At 41.5% G+C, this 10672-nt stretch overlaps 1 long non-coding RNA gene across 1 annotated transcript; it reads right to left on the reverse strand.

Annotated features, from left to right (window-relative positions):
- Window positions 1-2055: 2055 nt before the first annotated feature.
- Window positions 2056-4321, reverse strand: LOC125156873 (uncharacterized). The gene is made up of 3 exons (XR_007148823.1): window positions 4161-4321; window positions 3703-3789; window positions 2056-2226 (listed from the first exon to the last, which is right to left on the reverse strand). It is a non-coding gene; the product is annotated as an uncharacterized LOC125156873 (long non-coding RNA).
- Between the last annotated feature and the right edge of the window lie 6351 nt (window positions 4322-10672).

Here is a 10672-nt window from a genome sequence, read left to right on the forward strand (position 1 = left end):
AAAGATACTCAAATTGGGTAAGCCAAATATGGAAACAGAGATTGCTTTAGCTCAGCTCCTTAATGGAGCACTGAATGATCAGGGGCGTATCCTTTCAATTTAAATTTTGGGGAATTAGTTTTGAAAACTTTGTATTTATTTTGATATTTGTGCACATTAATGAAATACACAAGGATTGCACATTTGAATTAATTGAATCAATGCAGATTAAGATCATCCACATAACTAGATAACCAAAGTAGATAGCTCAGTAACAAATATTCCAGGTACTTTTTGTCAATAGCAAGGTTTCTTGAATTTGTTTTCCATTTTGCCTAGATTTGCTTACTTCAAAGTAGTCCTAAAATGGCTGCATGAAAAAATAATTACACTTTACATGGCTGTATGCTCAGGTTTTTTTTCCTACTTAATTTTAGTTGAACAGATAAATTTATACTTCTTTAAATTCTTTATGATGTGATATATTTGAATGCTGGAGTCGGAATCAGAATATATGGGTTGTGTTCAGAGTTCTACCTCTTCCTGCTAGTAATAGGAGGACACATCATGGCTCACTTTTGTGTAATGCTAATTTCAGCTTGATAATACCACTTGAAAGAACTTGAGCTTGACCACAAGCTTGATATGTGCAAACAGTGTGATCCATATTAAAAAAAAAAAACCCTCCTGATATTATCACAGGCTGGGCTAATAAGAATAAGTATCTCACGAAAAAGAAAATGGTTATCCTTTTCTGATCTGCCCTGTAAAGACTTCAACTGGAATAGTATGTTCATTTCATGACACCATGTTTCTGGGCGGGTCATTGGGAGATGACTGGTATCTAGAACCGTGGCTTTCAGAAATTTTTTGACCATGATAGGAAATATTTTATTTTATTTATTTCTTGAGGTCTATGTATCTGGAGAGAGTGTGTGCATGCACAAGCAAGGGAAGGGCAGGGAGAGAGGGAGAAAGAATCCCAAACAGGCTCTGTGCTGTCACCAGAGAGTCCGATGTGGGGCTCAATCTCACAAACTGTGAGATCATGACCTGAGCTGAAATCAAGAGTTGGACACTTAACTGAGCCATCCAGGTGCCCCATCTCTGGAAATACATTTTATATCACAACCCAGTGGTGTGTGTGTGTGTGTGTGTGTGTGTGTGTGTGCGCGTGTGCGTGTGCTCACTGTGTATAACAGGAACGTGTCATAAAATATTTAATACATGTAATAACAGTTTTTTAGTTTGATTTATTTAAGTAATTTCTACACTCTATTTGGGACTTGAACTCAGAACCCCAAAATTGAGAGTCTCATGCATTTTCGACTGAGCCAGCCAAGTGCCCCAGGGATAACAATTTAATATATGTGATGCACTATGATATTTTCCATTTACTAAGTAATGTTATGTTATGATCTATTTTTAAAGGATTGGGACCCTGAAGCAACTCAAGAGCACATCCCCATTATCTTGGAAAACACTGATGTGAAATATGTGATGGTTATAATTTAGTGGTTATCATCATCATCATCATCATTAGTTGATACTAAATACCACCTTAGTTAATATGCAATTGCTTATCTAATAGTGTGTGTGCTGTTCAGTATACACTTATATGTTGCAAAAAATAGTCATTCCACCTGTCAGAGGAAGGTAGGTGGCTAGCTACGTACACAATTAAAATTACTTTAGCAGGAGCTAGTCTATGTGGAACCACTGCTTAAAAAGAAAAACAATTCTCTTAATTTTGTTTTAACTTTGTGTATCAGTGATGTATTTGTAAATTGTATTGTCATTCCCACAGGGGAAAAGAAGAGAAAAATCAGATATACCTAAAAACTCAGAAACACCATTGTAAACAGACAAAAAAGGAGACTACATTGTACAGTCCATATAATCAAATACAAATTAAATTCCCACTTAATGCTAGCTCCCTTATTTTGTCTACCTCCTGTCCCTTATCAAAGTACTTCTCTCCTGCATTGTTAAGAATCTGAATTCCTGACTCGCAATGACACTTGCAATATATTTGGCTGAAAAAATAGTGGCCATACTTTTCTGATTACATGATGCATTTATTGTTTCCGGTTGTGTGGTTGTATATGAAAGGGAAACTATGGATTGAGTTTTATAAATCCATATTCCTTATATTCCATTTGATGTATCTTTTAGGTATAGCATATGCTATATCATTGTCTTGCTCGATTTTCATCTTGGAGGTAGTACTCTTGTTTTTCATTATACCTGGAATAAAAACACAGAGGAATTATTGTTGGTATAAATCGGTTAAAAGAACAACAGGTGTTATAGCTATATTATTCCGTAAATCGAACAAGGTGAGTTGACTATCTCAAACCCCACTCCTTCCCTTCCCTCACTTTCTGTCCCTTCACTGGTCCAGGATGAGGTGGCACAGCCTACTGGAGCTGAAAGGTGTCCTGAGGCTCACACCCCCAGTAGATGGGTGAGGAGCGGTGGCTTGCTCATGGCAGGCAGTGAGCAAATATGCCAAAGATAAGGAAAAAGGACACCTTTCAGGAGGGGAGAAAGCTGCAAGCACAGCCGTGGCCTCCTGGCTCTTAGCGCTCTGCATCACGTGGTCTCAGAGAGTTCCAGGAGGGCCAAGACAGAAGAGAAACCACCAGAAGTGCCGCTCATAGGACTGCTGTGTGCGGTTGTAGAATTTGTGTGCTGCACAAAGGCACCTAGTGGGTGAGAGTGGGCAGTAAGATTTGAAGATCAGCCTATGTTGTGTTTGCTATGCTAGGAACCCACAGGGCAGTATAAGCCCACAGAGGGTTCTCATTTCTAATATGTCCAGCAAGGGGGGATATGTGACTAATTCGTTAATCTCGAGGGGCACCTTTTCCCAAATCCATTTGTCCTGAGGGGGCATCTGTCTCCAGTTTGCACAAAAGTGCCATGTAGGCTATTGGTGGCCACACTGGTACCCTCTGCAGTCATGCAGCAGTGTCCCTGTGAATGGCTACGGATCCTCACTTGCCCTCAACTTCCCTTGATGTCCCTAGAGTAGTAGGGAAGGGCAGAAGGTAGGGCTCCTGCTTAGAAGGAGATCTGAGGGAGGTGACAGGTTAGAGATTGGTTTAGGAAGCTTGGGAAATAACTCGGAATTGTACAAGGAGCTGGAAATGTAGTTTTCCTGTGGCTAAAATGTTGAATGTTAATAAAATTAATGTAAAGCACTCCATGTCCAGTAGAATTATTTTACTGTATTTGCAAGTATCCACATCAAGTATTTGCCATCATTAATGTGGACCATTAAGGTTACAGTCCATTTGGTTTCTGGTCTGCTTTGTTTTAGGGTAAGAAGCCTCTTCATCAGACAATAAGAAAGGAAGTGTCAGGGAGGGGCCAAGACTAACACGACTTAAGTGTTATGATACCACGTAGATACTATTTACTTTGTAAGAAATTGAATCGTTTTTGCATACTGCATATCTCCAACAAATATTCACCTTCTGACTTTACTGATTGTCAAGTGTCGATTCCTGTCTTTTGAGATCAACAGAATTTTCGCTAGTATTCACACAAAACATGCAGAGCCAAACAAAAGACAAATAACCCGAAAGGATGCCGTAACACTTGCAGATCATCTATGTCTGGACTAATATTCTCTACCGCTAAAACATGTGCATCAAGTGACAATTACAGTCAGGTTCGTATGATCAGGGTTAGGAATGAGGATTTTGCGCGATATACCTGAATACTTTGATGGATATTCATTGTGTTGATATGCTTCGTTGTTTTCATTTGATTCATTTGGCAATCCATGGAGTTGTATGGGTGCTGCAAAATATTTGCAACTATTTACTTATCTTGAAAACTTGTCACAGGAAAATGTAATTACCCTAGGATATGATTGTACTTCCCCAGTGGCTAGTGGTACTTGTTTTTTAAAAGCTTTATTTATTTATTTTGAGAGAGTGAGCGAGAAAGTCGGGGAGGGGCAGAGAGAGAGAGAGAGAGAGAGAGGGGAGTGAGAGGATCCTGAGCAGGCTTCACGCTCTCAGAGCCGGATGTGGGGCTCGAGCTCACAAACTCTGAGATCATTAACTGAGCGGAAGTCAAGACTCAGATACTTAACCAACTGAGCCACCCAGGCGCCCCAGCTAGTGTTACTTTCTAAGCTTATTATTGTCCAGTTAATTTTTACTCACCAGAATCAGCTATGTGTAAATAAAGGTGACAGTCCACTAAAAGCACAAAAATAAAAAAGCAAAATAACTTAGGGCATTTGTCCATTATTTAAATATTTTAATTCTTTTATGGGAAAAAGTTTAACTGTGGCCCAGTTATCTGCTCCTCCTCTATCCTTTGAACCAAGGTGCTCTGCTGCCTTCAGGGTTCTGAAGTAGGGCCACTTACTATGAGGTCAGCACACATCACTATGATGGTATGGCCTCACAGAGTCAAGCCAGCCAGTGGGGTGACTGAGAGAATGAAGGGGCGGGCCGAGCAGGCTACCATAGCAGCTGTGGAATTAGCTCCCTGCCCTCAGAGAGCTTGTAGTTAGTAACAGGAAGCCGACAGACATCAGTGGTAATGCAGGCTGACTCACACCACGAGAATCCAACAGAGGAGGGAGTAGAATGTAGACAAACAGCAGGGATCTTGTGATCAAAATGCCTGGATTCCAATCCTGGTCCCTCACTTATCAGTTGACGTTCAGCAAGCGACTTGCTTTCTGAGTCTCAGTTTTCTCATCTGTAAATTGGGAGTGAAAATAGTACCTCTTGCATATGGTTACTGTGGTGGTTAAATAAGTTAATCAGTGTAACGTTCCCACAGCTGTGTCTGAACAAATGGCAGCTGTTGCTATTATACATGGGAGTATCTACATCCAGAGTAAACAAGTCCGTACGCTTCTAACCCCTGAGATGTTATGCAGAGACCTAAACCCAAGTGACTGCCTCCCAGAGTTTATTTTACGGAGGCAAAATGGATAATCCCCAAATGTGAAAATGGAAATGAAATGCAGGTGGCATACGGGAAGGTTGTTAGCCCCTTGCCCTTATCCTTGCCCTATCCAGAAGTTCTCATTAGGCACGAGGCAGTCTCAGGCTGCCCCTCTTCCACAGTCACGTAGAAGAGAGCGAGCCAGCAGGTCTTTGGACCCTTCCCAGACCCACTGAGATTAAGCATGGGATCCTGCCTGTCCTGTGTGAGAGCAGCAAAAGTCAGCTACCCTTCATGAATCTCGTGTGGATGATTGGTTTCGTACCCACCTGATAGCCCTAGGCTTTTTTCTTGTGGCAGGCTTTTGCTTTATTCCTCCAACACCCTATTCCTGTCTTCTTCCCATCATTCTCTGGCTGTGAGTGGCCCTTGTGAGGCCTTGGCCCTCGCTGTGTCTCTACCCTGATTTCTCAGGATTGCATCTCTGACTCATTCCTTCTGTAGTCGTTTGTCTTTAGACCTGGATCGATCCTGCTGTTTGTTCCCTTTTGTCTTCATGTTGGGCTATCGATCTTCCCATGGCATGGATGCTTTCGTCAGTGTATAAGTCAGGATTGTACCAGAGAAATAGAACCAATAGATATGTATGTCATACATACATACGTACATACATGCATATGTGTGTATATCCTATATAGAGAGAAGATATACATATAGCATATGAGTACATATATATTTTCTATATATCTGTATATCTCTATCTATCTATCTATGAATTGGCTTACACAGGTACAATTTTTTCTTCAGCCAAACCTCAGTTTTGTTCTTAAGGCTTTTCCACTGATCGGATGAGGCCCACTTCCATTGTTGAGGATAATCTCCTTTACTTAAACCGATTGTAGATGTTAATCATAGCTACAAAATACTTGCACAGGAGCACCCAGAGTAGTGTGTGATTGGATAATGACGTACTATAGCCTAGCCAAATTGACACATAAAGCTAACTAAACATTACACCTAGTCTCTCCAAAATTCCCCCGAGGGCTAGTGAGTACATTGCTCCCCTTAGACTTGGTCTGTCTCTTGGCTTTAATATGCCATGTACCCAGCCTAGCTGGCTATCCCTACCCACCTGCAAGGATATGGCTCTATATTAATGATATTGACAGAGGTCTAGAGGGAAGCATGGGTTGGACAGCCATTTAATTCTGTTCTCATTTTATAATCCCTCTGGAGTTACAGGTAAGGCTTTAGTAAACAATGAGGCTTGAGGTAAACTAATACTGTATTGGTGATATATAAAACAGTGCACTGCAGACAATACTACGTTGGGAATCTTCTAGTCTGTGATTTTGGAAACTACTTCCCGTAGAGAACTTTAAAAATACAGATTCTCAGGTACCAACCCCCAAGACCTATTAATTCTGTGTCTTTAAGGAGATACTGCATATATACATTTGAAAAATCTTTTTCCTGGTGATTTGGACACTCCTGATATGGTCTGGCCTCCTCGTGTGACTGACTGACAAGGAAATTCTTATGACAATCTTTCAGCTGATCTATGCAACCTATACGTTCTGTCTTTCAAAGTTCTCTTATTTCTAGGAAAGGGTTCCCTTTAGGGTTGATTCTCTGCCGTAAGATTAATTATGCGTTCTCCTCTCCTTCACTGTCTCCAGTTGCGCTACAACCTTCCACAAACAGGCTCAGCAGCACTCCCAAATCAGACCAGTCTGGCCCGCAGAGAGGGTACTAGAAGGGCCTCTGTACCCGTATGCAACACCTCCTCACAATCTGACTTTGGAGCATCAATCCTGGCTATTTTAACCAAGCTCTTCCCTTGTTCTCTGTGCTGCTGACAGCATCCCTTGCCTTGCTTTGCCGCCGTCAGAACCAGGGTTTGGCCTTTTTCTGAAAGTTACTCTTCTTTAACTAACGCCCCGCCAGTGAACCAAAGTTCTAATGGCTGGACCTCAGCACTACTCTTTCCTTCTTAGCCTTGCTGCCTTCCTGTTTCCTTTCCTTTCTGCTGGTTCAGTCTCTATAATCTGGCTCCCACCCTCTTTTTGCCACTATCACTCTTTTGTGATCTCTGTGCCTTATGCTGTATTGGGGGATAATATTAATTCATACCTGTGCCTCACCAAATTGCTATGAGAAGATGAAATAAGCATTCTAGTCTAGAATTGTTTGGCTATTTGCCCAGCTCTCGTAGGTTACTGGTGCCTTGCCAAACTGTGGCTGAGCCTACTGTAGTCCAGTTGTCTCTTTGAAATGTGGTCCATTCTGCATGAAGAGTAGGGAGATCATAGACAAAAAACGTGACAGTGCCTCCTGGCAGCATGTGGCACGTAGGAAAGGAGAGACAGCAGGATCTGGCCTAAGATTGAGGCTGGAGATAGAGGAGAGGTGGCTTGATGAAATAAATCAGTGACACTAGTACAAAATGGGGGAGGATATCTGTTTTAACAGGAGAGTGTCATACGAAGAGCTCTGGAAATCTGAGTTAAACACAGATCTACTTACCTACGCACAGTAGCACAGCTACTAAAAATAGTTTAATGATTCGAGGCTACATCAGTTTTCTTTCGTCTTTACAACAACTCAATATGGGACAAGGCGTGCAAGGTATCCTCACATACTCCCGTGGTTTTCATTTCACTTATAGGCTGGTCACTTCCGGTTTAGATCTCTAGTTTGCACCTCTCCTGTGAAACTCTATCCAGCCTTCACGACATCTCCAATAGAATCACAAATTCAGTGTTTCCAAAAGAGAGTTCTTTAAAAAAAATTTTTTTTTAACATTTATTTATTTTGGGGAGACAGAGCATGAGCAGGGAAGCGGTAGAGAGAGAGGGAGATACAGATTCTGAAGTAGGCTCCAGGTTCTGAGCTGCCAGCACGGAGCCTGATGTGGGGCTCGAACCTGCGAACCGGGAGATCGTGACTTGAGCCAAAGTCAGATGCTTAACCGACTGAGCCACCCAGGCGCTCCCCAAAAGAGAGTTCTTGATTCATACCTTCCTCCCTCAGATCTGTTCCTCCTCCTGTCTCCCCATCAATTACCTGGCATCACCATTCACCCAGTTACTTATGTCCATAACTAAGAGTTATCCTAGATTTCTTTTTTCCTTTACCTAGATTTTATTTTCCCTTACTACAGCACCAACTAACATCCTGTTGGCTCTACCTCCAAAATACGTCCTGAATTTGAACTCTTCACATCACTCATTCTGCTTCCACCTGAATCGAACCATCAACATCTTTTGCCTGGACTTCTGTAGGATACTCGTCACAGAGCTCCCTGCCTTCACAACTTGCCAAGATATAGTCTGTTCTCAATAAATTGTTCTCAATCACAATTGTAATTTAAAAACATAAATCATATCAGGCAATTTTCCGGCTCAAGTCCCTGCAGCAGCTTCCCATTGCAATTAGATATCTGAGTTTATTGCTGTTTCCAGTAGGGCACTGTGGGATCTGACCCTTGTCCACCTTTTTGGCCTTATCTCCTACCTCGTTCCATCTTTTTGTCCCTGGGCACGTCTGGCCCATTCATTCCCAGGACCTTTGCATTAGCTCTTCTGTCAGCCCAGGAAACACTTCTGCGTATAATTTCTTGCTTTCTTCCTTGTCATTCAGGTCTCACCTCAATGTCAATCTCTCAGAGCGGCCTTTCCTGACCACCCAAGGATGCTCTGTCATATTATTGTGTTTTATTTTCTTTGTAGCACTCATCATGATCTTATGTTCTTATTATTTGTATGATTCCTTGTATTGATCTGTCTTCTCTATACAACTTATAAGCTCTTTGAAGCCATGGACCTTGTCTGTCTTATCTGTGTTGTACCACAGCACCTAGTACAATGGTTGACCTTCCCCACTACCCTGTGCTTTGTTCTCTAGTGTCCTGAAGTATATCCGATCATCAGAAGTCACGACGCTAGTCTTCTCTGTGTTCTTTAGCCAAAATCTGGGCTACTTTGATGAGTTTGTAGTACCATCTTCTGAAAGACATACCAGAGAAGCTCCAGAGAAGAATATGCAAAATGGTGATGAATTTTGAAACTTCAAGAGGAACAGGTCATGCCGTTTCAGTGTTTAATAAGGAGCAAGGCAGGCTAAGGAGAGCCTTCTTAGGTTCATCACTGGTTTTCATCATTCTCTTGCTCATTTGTGCTGTCTTGCTTTCTCCCCAGTTTTTAGTTATTAATGCTTCTAGTTGGGTTAAAAATAGACTCTAATTCTGGGCCTTCTTTTCTCCTTCTAATGAAAAGCTTTGAATTCAGATGGAAATTGCACTTTTGTCTAAATTCTCAGCAGAAAATTGGAGCTTCTTATGTGACCTTCTGTGGTTTTATTTATGCTATACTTGCACTGGGGTGATCTCATGCTCGAGGCTATGTTCTGATAGATGCAAATGGCTGGAAAATTCAATTGACTTTCCTTTTATGCAAAGAAAAGTAGTTAAATGTATTATATTCTCCGATTTCCTAGGCATTAGGTTGCAAACAGCAGCATCTTTTCTATCCTGATTTAAAAAGAAATTAGAGCCATTTTTGTAGCAGTACCACACACGGGGACATCAGCAGCACAGGATACAACCTCAGTGGAATGTAGTTCCGATTCTGCCAGTCCCTCTGCAGAGACTGGTTCGATTTTTCCACTGAAGTAGGTCCTGACTAATCTTCCCTTGCTGTAGGAGTGGTAAGTGTGGCTCTGTTGTTGAGTCTGTTAGTGCGCCTGCTGTTGTTCAGCGGTGCCGTTCTCCTTGTCCCACGTGGGGATCCAGGGATCAGCTCCAAAGACACAAGTGTCTCACACAGTGCCATTGATGACCTGCCTTAATGATCCAGGGTCCATGGTTACTCTTGAGAATCCTTCCTAAACAGTTTATTTCAAATATTTTATTTAAATTGGATTGCATTTTAATCAGGAAGTCATTTAGATCAGGCCTAGAATAGAGTCACTCCTGTTGTGTAAATATTCTTTCCAGAACTCTCCAATGAAGATATTTGTATCTTTTTAAATTTTTAAAAAAATATTTGTTTATTTTTGAGAGAGAGAGAGAGAGAGAGAGAGAGAGAGAGAGAGAGAGAGCATGAGTGGGGAGGGGCAGAGAGAGAGGGGGAGACACAGAATCCGAAGCAGGCTCCAGGCTCCGAGCTGTCAACACAGCTTGAACTCACGGATCACGAGATCATGACCTGAGCTGAAGTCGGATGCCCAGCCGACTGAGCACCCAGTTGACCTGAAGGTATTTGTATCTTGCTTGGAAATGGTAGCAGTCTCAAATACAAGATGAAACTATAATTTTCCTTTCTCCTGCTAATCTTTCCCAGAGTTGATATCACGGTTATAATAGCATAATAGCAGATATTCGTGAGGCTGGACTTGAGAAGTTACTTTTGTTGTTTAAAAAGAATTTCTCATCGATCATTCATTAAATGGTTTTGGCAGCTGCTGAAGATTGTTGCCTAGATCCATTGTTTTGTTGAGGGTTGCAAAATGGTGATTTTTTTCTCTTTCTCGTCCTTTCTGTATATATTCACTGGAAATTTGCTTTAAAAAAGAGCTTCCCCTTGTTAGCTACTTATGTTGAAATGCAGTCCACATAGGAGAGTTAAGATAAATGCTTGACTAGTTCCCTTTGCTTATCAATTTTAAGAATAAGGGGGTGTTACCTTAGTAACTACCAGTGATGACTATTGATTTGGGCGGTTAATTATGATTTTTACATATTTGATGCATTATAGTCACTTTAGGCATTATT

Source organism: Prionailurus viverrinus, chromosome X (genome assembly GCF_022837055.1).
Source record: "Prionailurus viverrinus isolate Anna chromosome X, UM_Priviv_1.0, whole genome shotgun sequence".
Taxonomy (NCBI): Eukaryota; Metazoa; Chordata; class Mammalia; order Carnivora; family Felidae; genus Prionailurus; species Prionailurus viverrinus.